This window comes from Spermophilus citellus, assembly GCF_964194105.1.
Source record: "Spermophilus citellus genome assembly, chromosome: 13".
Classification (NCBI taxonomy): Eukaryota; Metazoa; Chordata; class Mammalia; order Rodentia; family Sciuridae; genus Spermophilus; species Spermophilus citellus.
In genome coordinates this window covers 106,199,260-106,215,510 of record NC_138193.1, presented here as the reverse complement: position 1 = coordinate 106,215,510, position 16,251 = coordinate 106,199,260, and the positions used below count along the sequence as shown (strand labels likewise).

The 16,251-nt window shown below is 42.8% G+C and overlaps 1 protein-coding gene across 1 annotated transcript in view; it reads left to right on the top strand.

Annotated features, from left to right (window-relative positions):
• The window catches only part of LRATD1 (LRAT domain containing 1), a 372,203-nt gene that overhangs the window by 69,206 nt on the left and 286,746 nt on the right, over positions 1 to 16,251 (top strand). Inside the window, exon 4 of the transcript XR_014018687.1 lies at positions 5,636 to 5,785. The gene's annotated coding sequence lies outside the window, so the exon portion shown is untranslated. The remainder of the gene's footprint in view (positions 1 to 5,635; positions 5,786 to 16,251) is intronic.

Below are 16,251 nucleotides of genomic sequence, written 5' to 3'. Positions count from 1 at the left end.
TAAGTCTAGGTTGTTAATTGTGTTGTTGAGTTCTATAGTTTCCTTATTTAACTTTTGTTTGAAAGATCTGTCCAGTGGTGAGAGAGGTGTGTTGAAGTCTCCCATGATTATTGTATGGTGGTCTATTAGACTCTTGTACTTGAGAAGAGTTTGCTTGATGAACGTAGGTGCACCATTGTTTGGGGCATATATATTTATGATTGTTATGTCTTGTTGGTGTATGGTTCCCTTGAGCAGTATGCAGTGTCCCTCTTTATCCTTTTTGATTAATTTTGGCTTGAAATCTATTTTGTTTGATATGAGTATGGACACTCCTGCTTGTTTCCGCAGTCCATATGAGTGGAATGATTTTTCCCAGCCTTTCACCTTCAGTCTATGTATATCTTTTCCTATCAAATGCGTCTCCTGTAGGCAACATATTGTTGGATCTTGTTTTGTGATCCATTCGACTAGCCTGTGTCTCTTAATTGGTGAGTTTAAGCCATTAACATTTAGGGTTATTATTGAGATTAGGTTTGTTCCTCCAGTCATATTTGTTTATTTATGTTACTAAACCTCATTAGTTTTCCTCTTTGGTTACTTTCCCCCCTTTACTGTCCTATCTCCCACTGATGGTTTTCAATTTTATTTTCAGTTTCCTCTTCCTGTAATGTTTTGCCAAGGATTTTTTGAAGAGATGGTTTTCTAGCTGCGAATTCTTTTAACTTTTGTTTATCGTGAAAGGTTTTAATTTCATCTTCCATCCTGAAGCTTAATTTCGCCGGATACACGATTCTTGGTTGGAGCCCATTTTCTTTCAGTGTTTGAAATATGTTATTCCAGGATCTTCTAGCTTTCAGAGTCTGTGTTGAGAGATCAGCTGTTATCCTGATTGGTTTGCCCCTAAATGTAATCTGCTTTCTTTCTCTTGTAGCTTTTAAAATTCTCTCCTTATTCTGTATGTTGGGCATCTTCATTATAATGTGTCTAGGTGTGGATCTCTTATGATTTTGCACTTTTGGCGTCCTGTAGGCTTCTAGGATATGGGATTCTGTTTCATTCTTCAAGTCTGGGAAGTTTTCTCGTATTATTTCATTGAATAGATTGTTCATTCCTCTGGTTTGGAGCTCTGTGCCCTCCTGTATCCCAATGACTCTTAAGTTTGGTCTTTTAATGTTATCCCATATCTCTTGGATGTTCTGCTCATGGTTTCTTAGCAGTCTTGCTGAACTGTCTATGTTCTTCTCAAGTTGAAATACTTTGTCTTCATTGTCTGATGTTCTATCTTCTAAGTGATCTATTCTGCTGGTAGTATTGTCAATTGAGGTTTTAAGTTGGTTTATTGCTTCCTGCATTTCTAGGATTTCTATTTGTTTGTTCTTTATTACTTCTAGCTCCCTGTGAAATTGATCTTTTACTTCCTGGATTTGTTTCTGTAGTTCCTTGTCAATGTGATCTTTCATTGTCTGATTTTGCTGTCTCATGTCTTCCTTGAGAGTCCAGATCATCTGAAGCATGTATATCCTGAACTCTTTATCTGACATTCCATCTGTTGCAGCTATTACCTCTTCTAGGGTTGAGTTGACCTGCATTGCTTGTGGTCCTTTCTTTCCTTGTCTTTTCATGTTGCTTGCGTTTCTTTCTGCTTCGTGAAACTGTTGTGTTTTTGAAATTTTTCCCCCTGTTTATTTTTGTTGCTCTTGTATATTTGGGATATCTCTCTTGTAGGGCGGGTAGTGGCTGTGATCCTCCTCTAATCAGGGTGATCTATATACTACGCTGGTTGGTCGTAGGTCTGCCCGCCCTGCGGGCACGGGTGGCTGCTCTACTCTGCCCCCACTCCAATTGCGGTGACGTTCCTACCACGTCCTCGGATCGTTGGTCCTGATCCGGACGTGGGCAGCAGCTCTTCTCCACCCCTACTCCAATTGATGTGACGTGTCTACCACGCTGGTCGGCCTCCAAGCCTGTTCCGCCGGTGGGTCTCAGATCTGCCCACCCTGCGGGCCTGGGCTGCAGTTCTGCTCAACCCCCACTCCCAGTGGGGGTACCTAACTGCCTCTCCAACGGGTCTCTGGGCTCCTTCCGGATGCTGGCGGCGGCTCTGTTCAACCCCCACTCCAACCAGTGTGACGTGACTGCCTCGATGCTACTCGTCCACTACACTGGCCGGCTGCCGAGCCTGTCCTGCCAGTGGGACGCAGGACTGCCTACCTTGCAGGGTCAGACGGCAGCTCTTCACGGCCTCTACTCCAAGTGGGTTGACTTGGCTACCCTGCCGTCGGGTCGCTGGTCCTGTTCCAGGCGTGGGCGGCTACTCTCCTCGGCCCCGGCTGCAGTTGGGGTGTCGCGATACCACACCGGCGGGACCCTTAGCCTGCTCTGGGCACAGGAGGCAGCTCCACTCTGCCCTCCAGGCCCCCGCAGTACCCAGCAGGACCCGGACCAAGAAGCAGTCCCTGTAGGATCCCCAACCCTGAGCCAGAGCCGCTTCGGGAGCCAGGAGCCGGTCTCTCTGATCCCCGCCACTTTCTGCTAGGACCAGGCTCCTCAGGGCAACCGCCGCGGGTTCCCCAAACCCAGGCCAGAGCCGCCCCGGGAGCCCAAGCCTGGCCGCACCAGACTCTCCCTGCTAGGTGCCCAAGCCTGGCCGCACCAAACTCTCCCTGCTCGGTGTACGCTCCCCTTGGAGCAGAGTCTAAGACGCACTTCCCGCGGGCTCTCCAGCTCCGGGTCAAAACTGTTCCAGGAGACAGAGTCCCGCTGCCCCTCGTCGCAAGTTTCACTTGTGGGTGGCCTCAGCTCGCGGTCCCCACAGGCTCCGCGGCCCTGGGCTCAAGCAGCCACGAGGGCCAGAACCCAGCCTCTCCGATCCCTGCCACACTCTGCTCGGAGCAGGGTCCACAGAGGTACCCCAGCCTCAGGCCCAGGCGGCCCCCACCCGGGCCTGGCAGCTCCAACCTCTCCCAGCTCAGTGTGTGCTCAGACAGGGGCAGGGTCAAAGACACAGTCGCCGCGGGTTCCGTAGCCCCGGGCCAAGAAGGATCTCCCTCCCTGGGCCAAAGCAACCCGGGGAACTAGAATCTGGCCGCTCAAAGCCCGGCGCCCGCCTTGCCAGGGGTGAGGCCTGAAGAGTATTCTCCTCAGAGTTTCCAATCCCGAGCCTGAGCGATCTGTCTGCGCGACGCAGGCAAATACCAGCCTGGAATCACCTGTTCTGTAGTTGAATGAGCTGAGATCAGTAGAAAGCAGGGATGATTGCGTCAGCTCTCCATGATGGCGGCTGCAGTTCTCCTGCGCGTTCCGACCGGTGTCGGGAAACGAACTGGACCGATTCTCTCCTGTATTTCAAAGCTGGAATTCAGCACTCAGCGCGGCTAGTGTGCCACTGGCAGGAGCCTGCAGAATCCGCTTCGCTGTAATCCCTCTCGGGTAACTCGCGGCTAATTAACTCGGGCGCGTCCCACGGGGCGGTCCGCCGACCAAGTACTGCTTCGCTCCGTGTGGAGAAATCGCCCGCTACCAAGCCCCTGCAGCCGAATGCCGCGCGCTGGAATTTTGACCTCTAGATTCTGGATCACTTCAATTTCACTGGGGATTCCCACCAAGGTAGCCTTCAGCCATTTCACCTCGTGTTTTTCCCACACAGTGGCGCAGTGTACTGGTGTGCTGTACTCCCTTGGCCGCCATCTTCCCTGGCAACTGCAAAGTAATTTTTAAAAAGGACAAATGAATAAAAGAGAAAATGAAAACAGACAAAATAGAGAAAATGAACCACGCCCAAAGAATTTTCCTTGTAAAGATTAAAAAAAAAAAAAAAACTCCTCAAAACCAAGTAATTTAAAAAGGGAGCAAACACAAATCACCATTATCAGAAATGGAAAATGATCACCATTATAGCAATTTATAGGATATTATGAATAACTTCATCCATAAAATTCAACAAATTATATGAAATAGACAAATGCCTCAAAAATTTAATTTACCAAGCTGACACTTGATGAAACAGAAGAATTGAAAACCACAGTACCAATTAATGAAATCAAATTACGTATTAAAAGTCTTCCCATAATGATAATTTTAGATAATTTGATTATTACTAGTTTATTATCCAGATAGTTGGACTTGTATGTTCTATCAAACAGGAAGAATCCAAACCACTATAATTCAGCCTCAGAAAGTAGAAGAAACCCTTCTCAACTCATTTTATGAGTAATACAGCCCAAATGTTAAATCAAAGACTGTATAAAAATTATTCTTCATGAAAAGTTTCAATATTCTTCGTAAATACTTATAAAAAAACTCAGAACAAAGATTTAAAATCTAACCTATGATGCATAATACATTATGACAAATTAGGATTTAGCTTAAGAATGTTATGTTGGTATAACACAAGAAAGAAAAACTGTACAATCAATAGATGCAGAATAAACAATTGGCAAAATATCATCCATTTAAGATAGAAAAAGTTTATATCATGTTGTAACCCTCCACATCAATAAATATCTGTCATATGATGAATCAATGTGTGGTGGGTCACCTGATTCTGACACTTGGCATGCTTCCATAATCTGCCATGTCAGCCACCAAGGAGAAAATAAAATATTGAGTGCTATGCATTTTGTTTTATGAGTAGGTTAAGAGCATGGGCTTTGAATCAGACTGATGAGAGCTTACATTCTGGGACAAGCTGTGAGATCTTGGGCAAGATTCTTAATTTTCCTAAGCCTGCAGTTACTTATCTAAAATATCTCTGGTACTTTGAAAACAATTGGAGTGAACCCAACTTTATCTCATAAAGTTTTGTGAGAACTAAAAGAAATAATGCATAGAAAGTTCCTGGCACATAGCAGCATTATTTTTTGTTATTCTTGTAACCTTTTTTATTTGGAGTCTCTTCATTGGGTAAAATTAACCAGATATCAATGAAGCAATTGATCAACTCAGTGGTAAGACCAGATTCATCCTCCTTAAACTCAAATTAATGGTGTTTCATTTAAATGAACTAAATTACTTCAGAAAAAAATTCAACAAAGCAAATTGGAAGTCAGCTCAACATAACAAGATCTTTATGCCAGGGCTTCCATCTTGAATTCAGTTACATGGAGAGACATGCCAACTCGTGCTCCAGAGGAACTCAGAGTGGTGTATTTATCTCTCATTCTGACTTGAGCATCCTTGGTGAAATAGTCACTAGAAAATATTGTGTTTCTCCTGAAGAATCTGTCCCAAGAAATATGCCTGTTTCCAGGAAGAGAGACTTTCTTGGGAATGAACGGGTGTGCTTATTGACATGGAAAACAGGCAATATCAAATGATAGAGTTTAGTAAATAAATAATTTCACACTAGCTTATTTCTCAGTGCTACATTAATGACTAGCTTAGGGATGAGATCTGGACTAGTCAGTCTTTTCAATTGAAGAAAGTAGCTTCCCAGGGTTCTCCAAGAGGTCAACACAGTAGTTGGGAAAAAACTGGGATTTAGAATTAGATTAGTAATTAAATTCCAGCTCATTGATTCACTATCCCTGAGATATAGGGGAATTTCTTTAAACTCTTTGAGTCTCAGGTAAAACAGGGGAATAGATAGTTGGCTAGTATTGCTCTTGGTGTGTCTGGGGATGTGTGAAATAACAAGTACTCTGATGCTTTACAGGTGCCCACCATCTACTCCTAAATCCCAGAGACGAAACATCAGGACGAAAGATGGTCAGGTCCAGCTACACTACAACTGGGAAAAAGCAAGGATGAATTCAGACCTTTTGACCCTCCTCATCTTTGTTCCATGTTCACTCGACAGAAATCAGTAATTTCAATAATCCACCCCCCACCTTTCCCTTTGTTTCTCACCTCTGTTCAGGCATGGCTTGGCCTCACAGGAAATCTAAAGACAACACCATGATGTGGATGGTCTGAGCCCCGGACTTTTCACTCCTTAGCCAAATGCAGCCCCAACTGCCACATTCTTTCTGGTTATCAACTTCCCCAAAGATCACACTTTCAAGCATCTAGTGGCTGCATGTATTTTCTATTTAGTGGATTCCTGTATGTATTTTCACCTAAGTGTTGAGTTTTACATTATTTATTTTTGTGTCTCCTCCAGAATAAAAAGGAACCAAGATTTGAAGCACAGTACTAGGATGGTGGTTCTGGCTTTGCCATTTTCTCAACTGTTTCCAGACTGGATGAGATTTAAAACTAAAGTGTCACTTTTAAACAACAATCATAAATTGGCACACATTCAGCGAGACCCACTGACACTCTTCACACCATGAATCGATTTCCCCCGGTAATAGAAAACCGAACCAACATCTTATTGTCATATCCAATCCCATTATTTTTGCTCAAGTTCAATTCAAAACAAAGGTCAATTGAAAAGCAAAACAAAACCACAGTCAAATGAAGACCAGAGGAGAATTTTAATCTGGGAGGACATGTTGACTTTCCAGTGACAGGCAGTTTCCACCCAGGACTTCGTTTCCATTCAAGGGTATCTATGATGTTGTTTTTAATCTCAGGTGTTCTGACAAACTAAAAAAAAAAAAAAAATGGTACCTACTGGGGGCAACAATGATGAATCCAGAGTGATCTCTTTGGTCCACCCAGGCCCAACCAGTTCTAGTCCAAAGACACCTCAATTGGGTTCTACACTGATATTTAATTAACGAAACTTCTACGTTAGTCTTAAATGCTGCTACAACAAATGATCACTCATCAGGTGGCTTCACAGTTCTTGAGATTAGAAGTGTGAAATCAAGGTCTGGGCATGTTTGGTGCTTTTGGGGTGGTCTGGGGAAGAATCCGCTCCTGTGTCTCTCCTGGCAGCTGGCAGCTGAAGGCAAACCTTGGCTTTCTTGGCTTCTCGATGCATCACTCCATTGTCCTCCTCCACCTGTGCTGCTCTCCCTCTGTGCCTCCTCTGTCTCCTCCTCAACCTACAAGGATGACAGTCCCATTGGACTTAAGACTCACCTTACTATAGCATAACATCTTCTTAAATTCCATGTGCAATCGCTCACCTGGAATGTGTGCGGCCCGGGTTCGATCCTCAGCACCACATACAAACAAAAGATGTTGTGTCCGCCAAGAACTAAAAAGTAAATATTAAAAATAAATTCATTTTCTCTCTCTCTCTCTCTCTCTCTCTCTCTCTCTCTCTCTCTCTCTCCCCCCCCCTCTCTGTTTAAAAAAAAAATTCCATGTGCAACGACCCTAGCTCCAAATAAAGACACACTGTGAGATTCTGTGCAGACATGAATTGGGAGAGGGCATGAAAACCCCATGCAGATTGTCCTGGGAAAGGTGGGAACACCTGATGGAAACAGTAGCCCAAGGGAATTCTATCCACTTTGACCCATCAGGTGTCTATTATCTCATAAACAAGAAAAGCCTTGCCTGTATAACTGGAAACCACTCAATGCAGTGCAGGGAACTTTCTTTACTCCATGTGTTGACCAGAAACCAATATTTTCTAATGGACTAGGAAGAATTTCCATACCTATACCTCCTTCTCTACTGGCTCTGACTTTTCCTGTGACAACAATAAGAGGGGTGGATGTCTGATTCTTTCTCAAAGGGGGCATTAAACTGTCAGGGTCTATAAGAGGCCTCAATTGCATAGTCCTATGGAAGTGTCTCCATGGGAACCCAAATAATGAGTGACAATGCCTCACATGGTACCTAAAATAAAGAGTTAGATTTATTTTTATCCAATCTAAATAGGAAACATTTCCTTCAAGAATGAATTTAGAATGGGAACAAAGGGAGTTGAATAAATTGGCAGATAATGTGGTTAAAAAAATGACTCAGTTCATGAATTCAACTGAATAAGTCTTTGCCAAACAACCCTCATGGACCAAGTCCTCTGAGCTATGGAACTGACCAGCCATGCTATAGTTTAAATGAAATTAGTCTGAGACACATATAAAGTATGGTGATGTTGAACTGCCTCGTGTGCCAAAATTCTGCATTCTTCAAATTTAGCTGCCACATTCTTATTTTGGAGATATTGGACATCACACATGCACCAATGAGCAGAGAGTAGTAATAATAGCTACCATTATTTATTGAACACTTGAATCCAGGGTATCTGTTTGGTCCATCCAGGCCCAGCCAGTTCTGGTTCAAAGGCACCTCAATAAGGTTCTACACTGATATTTAATTAGTGAAACTTCTGTGTTAGTCTCAAATGCTGCTACAACAAATTATTACCAATCAGGTTGTCAAACCAGGTATTATAGGTATTATGATTTATATTCAACAAATATTGCATTCAACTTGTAAAACAAAAAAGGAACTATCTAAATTTTGTAAATGTAGAAATTTAGGCATACTAAGGCCATGTTTATTCCTTCATGCCACACTGCCTCGTCATTCACAGAATACAGGGGTCCAATATCCTATAAGGACTCCTCAACAAAATACTGGCCCCCTCTCACCAGGACTGTGAGCTTCCAATATAAGTTTTTCAAGTGATCATTATTACCCTTTTAAAAAGTCATATAAGGTTACTTCTCTTAGCCTCAGTGTCCACATCTGTAGAAGTAGTAGTATTCATCTTCCAAGGTGGTCATACATGAGGCATATGTTGAAGTTATTATTATTTTCATGGGATAAAGCATCTGGCATAGACTTCAGAAGAGCTACTCTCCATAGCCCTTTTCCCCCAACCTTGTCATTATTGTTACCTGTTTCTGACAGGTGAGTGGAGGTGGCCAGACGATAGAGAGTTTGGATTAAGGAGAGGAGGGTAATCTTCAATGATTTCAACAAGTTCCAGAAACCACATTGTTAACCAAGTAAATCATCCCTTCCCTCTACCCAAATTTCCAGATGCTGCTGAAGATGACCTGGAGCCCACAGCTTCCATTGCTGGCCAAGAGAGGGGCTGGGGGCAGACAGCAGGAACCTGCATTTAAGACCTCCCCAAGATTTAGCTGAATAAATGGCTTATTCATTATACAAATAAACACTGAATTGAGAATTAATATTTTACAACAGTAACTTCTCCAGAAGGAAAATACTGTTTGCCAGTGTGTCGGTTTAAATCTATGACATGTGAACTTGTGGACTCACAAGCTGTTAAATTCCAAAAAGATGGTATAGATCATTTCACCTAAAAATAAATATTTATTTTATGGGTAGAACAATCAGAGCTCCTTATTAAATGACTTGCCAAGATCCAGGTTAATTTTACAAAGGAAGACCTAAACACTTAAGTTTCCTTTTCTACATGTTGAGAGAATCTTAAGACAGGGTTTTTCGACCTTGCTGTCATTAACATTTGAGCCAGATAATTCACGTTGTGGCGGAAGTCCCATGCATTGTAGGATGTTTAGCAGCATCCTGCTCATTAGGTGCTAGTAACAACCTCCAGTCCCCAGCATAAAAATCAAAAATGTCTCTAGATGTTGCCTGTGCATTTTTAAATCACTCCAGTTATGAACACTGCCTTAGGCTTATTCCAAAAATCAAACAAGAAAATGAAAATGTTTACTAATGAACTGCTGCTTAATAAACACTGAAATGCTGGACATCTACCAGTGGTCATTATTAGCCCCAGAGAGTCTTCTCTCCAGAATTTCACTCTGTGGGGTTGGGAGTCACTGGGATAAGAGTGAACTAAAAGCCCAGGAAGGAAGAAGAGTCACTTCGGAATGAAAGCAGGGACTCAATTCAGATGGATGGGATTGTATTTCTAGTCCACATAAAGCACCCTCTCCCATCCTTTTATTTTGATTCTCAAGGAGTGACCCCTCAAGAGAGCCTCTCTGAAGCCCCAGGCTGATTCTGGTGTCCCTTGTCCTCTATGTTCCCAAGCTCCCTAGACCTTCTTCCACTTCTGTGTTCACTGCGTTTACAACAATCTGTTTAGGGGCCCATCTTTCCCTGCCCGTTAACAACATAGGGGCAAGTGACTCTGTCTTATCCATCTCGCTGATCTTTGCAGTGCATGACCTAGAGGGTGATCAATTAATATTTGCTGGATGGATGAATAAACGAGTGATGGGATTACTTTTTGTACGGCATGGATAAACTTAAGATAAGCAAGTTCTAGTTACCTTAGATTATACATGGAGCAAGGAGTTCCCAGGCGAAGCAAAGACTTCCCTGAATTTAACTGAACCAAGGAGTAAGTCAGCAGGTAACTGCCTGCAGCATTTGTTTAAAATGTTCTGAAACATCCCCAGATTTTTTTAAAAAATGTTTCTGTGTATCAGAAGATGAAATTCATCTGTAAGAGTCTATTTCATGAAGGAATATGTGGTTAAAAAGAATAGTAGTTAAGCCAAGTTCAAGTAACTATAGACGATCTCTAAACAACCTCTTAGAGAGGTAGATCCAGTTTTCTACAGAGCATTGTTTTGTTGAGAGGGAAGTTGGGCCAGAGAAGTGCCCACCTGAAGGACAGAGGTTGAGCGTAGCTACAGGGCTCCACTTTCTGATCCCCACCACCACCACCCATGCAGAACTCACAGAGCTCAAAGTGCAGAGCAAATACTTCAAGAAAGTCATTTTGAAAAGAGGCCAAATCCTTAGCCTGGTGCTAATTTTAATGAAATTGAAAGGATTATTACAATTAAAGGAAGATTCAGGGGTTGTACTGGGAAGAACTTTGACAGTGGAAGGCAGGGACAGGAAGAACTGGAAAGGGAGAGATTGGAGTGGAAATCCATGGGTTCTCATGGGTGGAAGGCGGCTTGCTGGACCCTTGGAAGCAGTCCATCATCCTGACAGCAAGCTTATGGTTCAGGTGATATGAGGCTACCACACTCACTTTATAAAACTGCCTTCCTTTATCTGATTGCAATTTGTCTAGCAACCTTGACTTCTGGTGAAGTCTGCAGGAAGTATATTGGTTAAACCAAAAAGGAAGGCTGGCCTCCTTCACAGTGTATTTCTCTTGGTTAATAAACAACATTGTTCTTGGCTTATGTACTAAATTGACTCAGTAGGCATTGGCCCTCCCAACAATGATCAACTCTGGGTGGGACATTGGTACCAATGAATTTCTAGATCTGTGAGATGATGGACCAAACCTGAGACTTTTTGCATTTACCAAAGATAACACTAGCTTAACAGGCCAGCCATCCCATCCATCCTTGGATGTGTATTTCTTTCCAATTTCTCCATGAAGCTTTACAATATGCATCCTTGGGATTTCCTTCAACTATTTCATAACAAATTATAATTATAAACTCCTACATTATGTCACAATAGCATGAGTTCAATCATAATTTTCTTGCCAAGTAAGCTCTCCTGAGCAGAATCATGATTGTTTTTCTACAGATACCAATCCATCTAGGATATACAGACTCAGAGAGAGCAATGAATCTCAAATCTGACAGACATGCAAGACAACTCACTTGAAATTTTGTCTTACTCTCCTTCTTCTCCCTCCCCCCCCCACCGTCTCCTCTCTCTCTTTACACACCTCTCTCTCTCTCTCTCTCTCTCTCTCTCTCTCTCTCTCTCTCTGCCAGTCTCTTCCAGGATCCTGAGAAATGTTCTGATTTTGTCATTTTAAATCTGTTCCTTCTCTACAAAAAGGATCTATTCATTTGCAGTTGACAAGTCTTGGGAAATACAAAAGAAAAACTCAAACTGACTAATGCATTTTTAATATTTACGGAGCACAGACCATAAGTGTGAGTTTGGTTTACTGCCTTATGTTTGTTGGAGCTCAGAATTGGGGGGGAAATGTCACTTGAAAAATCTCTAATTTACAAAAGGTAGAATACACACTTACCCCAGAATGCCTTGCAAAAATGTATCGTTTGCTCCAAATATTATCCAGTGCATGGTAGATCTACAAGTGATACATAAAACTGAAATAAAAACATGAATTATTTGCAAATACTGATGTTGTGTCATCAAGGCAAATGAGTTAAAGACCAGGAACATGTGGTAAGATTTGACTTCCTCACCTTGCCTGTCCTTGTCGTCTTCTTCCAAACAATGTTTAAAATGGTTTTCTTCGAAGCTAAGGGAAAAGAGGACTTGAGATAGTCAGCAAACACCCCAGGATCGCTGACAGAACCATATGACTAATTGTGCCATCTTCGTTGACAAGTGCAGGCTCCATTAAGGCCTGCCAGCTGTTTGCACCCAGGTGCACCCACACCTCTGAACCTGCACCTCCGCCCTGCCACGTGTTCAGCACCTGTGATCTTCTGGGGAACATCTTTGTTACTGCACATCAGCATAGAGCTGTCAGGAGAAATGGCCTTCCTTAGGAAAAGTAAAAGTCATAAAGCCTCAGTAGGGAGTTCTCAAAAGCGCAGCCACAATTCAAAGCCCAACTACTGGAGATAATGACAGAGAGGCAGCTGTACCCCCAGGGGAGGGGGCCAGGAAGTACCAGGCACATCTGTTAGCTCCTGCTCAGTCTCTACAGCAAACCTGCCTGAGTCCTGGGCTGGACGGTGCTCTGTGCTCTGGAAGCTGCAACCCCACCAGGTAATTAAGTTGCCTCTGATTCTCCGTGCCACTCTCTGTTGGGGAAAATATGCAATTGTGACAGGGAGTATTTAAAAATTTCTTCCTATGGAGGTCACATGTCAAATATCCATGTTTGAATTATTAGATTTTTGCTTTTGCATTCTCTGATACTTTGATTACATTTAAGTTTCAAAACCACTCTCCTACACATACTCTTCTCGTTTTGGTCACTAACCAGTGAAAGGTAGCTATTACACGAATGCAGAAATTACAGCTCACAGAAATTAAGTAAAAGTCCCTTGTGATTATCTAGAAAGGGGAAGTAAAGAATTCATACCCTGGGCCTCTAATTCTCAATGTTACTCTCTTCAAATCTTGAAACTTGCAAGGTTTCATCAGCAGAAGAAAGGGGTTACTTGGTAATTGGGGTTCCCAGGCTCCAACTTTGTTTGTTAGGCCTTATAATCTGCTACAAAGATGAGCTTGGAAATACCCACTAAGAAATCACTGAGGATATGTAATATATGCATATATAATGTGCACTCAGACATTATGTGTGGTATTATATAATATTATATATACACAATTATATGTGTGTATATAAAGTAAAATACTGGTCTCAAAATAAAATTTCCCAAATACACTATAATACACTCTTCCCAATTAAGTTAAGAATCTGGGTGGTACTTGGGAATAAAGGTAAGATGTTTGGCTACAAAATCTTAGAGAGAAAATAAGATGTCCAGGGTAGCTGCTGTCTGATCAGATCAATTCCAACTCTGTTGTCACACACAGCGTCAGCGTATGCCATTTTAAATGAATGGTGAGCATAGAGAGGGATTGAGAAGAAAACTAATGTCCCCCTGGAGGACATTATGGGGGCAGAGGGACTCGAGGACTGTTCTGTTGGGTGAGGTGGGTGCCACAGTGCTTCATCCAGCACATAGTGATGACCACAGGTCTGGCGCTGTGTCTGAGAGATAAATGAGGCACAGCCTCACTTCCCCAGAGCTTGCAGAAAATAAAGACAGCCATTAAGGTGCAGCATGGTCAGCGATGCTGAGCAGAAGCCAGAGAAAGTAATACCAGCTCCAACAGGGCATTCCAAGTGTTTAAGAAAGAAACCAGGAGTTAGAAGTCAGCTGGATGAATTGGTGACAGAATCGACTGGGCACAGAAAGCAGTACTGGTTTCACAGAAGCAGTGTAAGGAATAGCTACAGTTGTGCTGGTGTAAATATTTGGAGCAAAGGGTACGTGTGATGAAGGGATAAGAGACAGAGCTGACATAGGAGATGGACATGAGGTTTTCCTACTGGTGGCTAGGTCATGGGGGGAGGTGTGGTAATGGAAATGATTTAAGCATCTGAAGTTTCCTTAAAGGATATGATCTAATTGTATTTAGGAAGATCCTCTAGCAGCAATACCTAGGATGAGCAGCACTGGATGAGAGTAGGAGGCTCTCTGTAGGCCTGAATATGTGTCCTAGGCTTTGAAGTCATCAGGTTGAGCTGACAATAAAGGAAGGCAGTTTGGACTCAGTGTGATGCTTCCCAAACCCCCGGACATTGCTTCATTTCTTCTTTGCAGCCACAGGAGCCAAACTAGACCTATGCTCATATCTCAGTGTCTTCCACAGTGGCCACAGTGATTGGTTCTACCAATGGGCACGTGACTTCTGCTGGCCCAATCAGAAGGCTTGTCTGAGGCTTCCAGCTTGGCCCCAGGGGCAGGAAACTCTTTTACTTATGGGGAGCCATAGCTGCCAGCAGTCATTTCTCCCAGAGGGTCGCAGCCTCACCATCATAGGTGAGAAGAAAAATGACTCACAGAAAACAACAAAAACAAAAAACAGTGGCCAGGAGAATGAACACAAAATTTTTTATTTCAGACTCTCCAATTCCAGATCTCTATAAAACCAACTCAACCTTGGACCCTCCTTATGGGCCAATTGTTCTTTCCTTTTTGGTCTCAAGTTGATTTGGAGTTTAGTTATCTGCAACTTTCTGAGGTTCTTAAATAGAACATTGGGAATGGGAGGAAGATTCACAGAGCTGCAAAGCTTGGAAAAATGGAATTGTGGGACCCAGAAACAAGAAGTAACATGTACAATGTTTAATACAGAGTGTGTGGCGGGTTGGCAAGCTCTTTCAGGAAAGGCCAAGATAGTAAATATTTTAGGCTTTGTAAGCTGTCCGCCTCTGCAGTTACTCAACTCTGCTACTGTAACAGAAAAGCAGCCAGACATGTACAAATAAAGGAGCATGGCTGTGTTCAAATAAAACTTTATTTATGCCAGGCATGGTGTTGCACAACTGTGATCCCAGCAGCTCAGGAGGCTGAAGCAGGAGGAACACAAGTTCAAAGCCAGCTTCAGCAACTTAGCCAGACCTTGTCTCAAAACAAAAAAGTAAAAAGTGCTGGGGATGCAACTCAGTGGTTGAGTGCTCCTGGGTTTAATCTCTGGTACTGAAAAAAATTATTTATAAAAATAGGTGGCAAGTCAGATTTAGCTTGCAGGCCACACCTTTCTAACCCCTAACCTGCACACTTCAGCTTTTGCTTTAATTCCAAGTTTATCAAGCAGTCCTTTGGTTGCCAGTCACATTTCCTGGATGACCTTGATATTGAGGTGAAGGGGTTTCCTGGATTGAAGACGCATCCATCTTCTCACTTGGGAAAGGACATCTCTGATTGTCTGTTTAAAATCTGGCCTCTGTTGTACAGCACTCTTTCAGTGTATCAGTGTTTAACCCCAAGTGTTAGCTCTCTATGGACGTACCCAAAACCTCTAGGTTCTGACCCCTACAACCAAGGTACCAGAGCCCATGTGATAGCAAACTCATTGAGGTAAAGTCTCCAGTAGGGCTGTCTGCCTTCTCCTTCCCACATTCCTCCTACTACACAGAGGGCCACCTCTCCTCTTGCAAACCTTACCAGGGACTGAACTGACATAGAAACAATACTTCTGGTGCTTTGTAAGAGGCAGCAGTATTAAGAAGAGGCTTGATATCCTATTTCCAAGAAGCTGAATGTACCCCCTGCCTATTCTTTGTAACATTTTTGGTTCTATCAGGTGCTTTTTACCTGCTGTTCACATTGTTTCAAACTGTTAAAAGGGACCAGATGCTAGATTATCCACTTTGGGCACATCTCTTAACTTCTCTGAATGCCATGTGCTCATCTGCAAATAGGGGAACAAATCTGCATCTCAAGGAGTTACTTGGATAGTTATATCAAATATGAGCATGCCCATCATCGCAGGCTTCCGCCTGTGGTAGATGCTCCATGTAAGCAGTTTGCTCCTGGAGGGCAGCACCAGGGCCTAGATGAATTATGCAGCCTACGTGGCCTTTGATCTTAAGTCCCACAGATCTGCTCAAGAATTATTCAATTGATTGGTTGATTTTTCTGCATGTATTGTCTGGGGCCTGCTGAAACAAGGTTGGTCTGACACCCTAAATACATCTAAGAAGAGAATCCAGGAAAGCCCTGGCATGAGTGTTTTGTAAATAAATGCAGTAACAGATGGGTGGAGTTAGATATTTTGTCAACATAGAAATCACTTTTCCAAAGTGAGTTTCCCCATCCAAGGATACTGCCCTTAATTTCTAAAATTAAAATACCTGCCATATGTTAAACTCTTTTTTTGTAGCATCTTTGAAGTGAAATTGCACATTCCTTGAAATTCTTTCCTAAACAGAAGCAACCGAATTAAAGAAGTTAGGAAACCTAGATTGGGTTTGCCCAGCCATGGCTCTCAGCAGGGGACCTTCCACTCCAGGGCTCATTTCCTTTGTTATAAATAAGGAGTAAACGATTTTTAACTTTT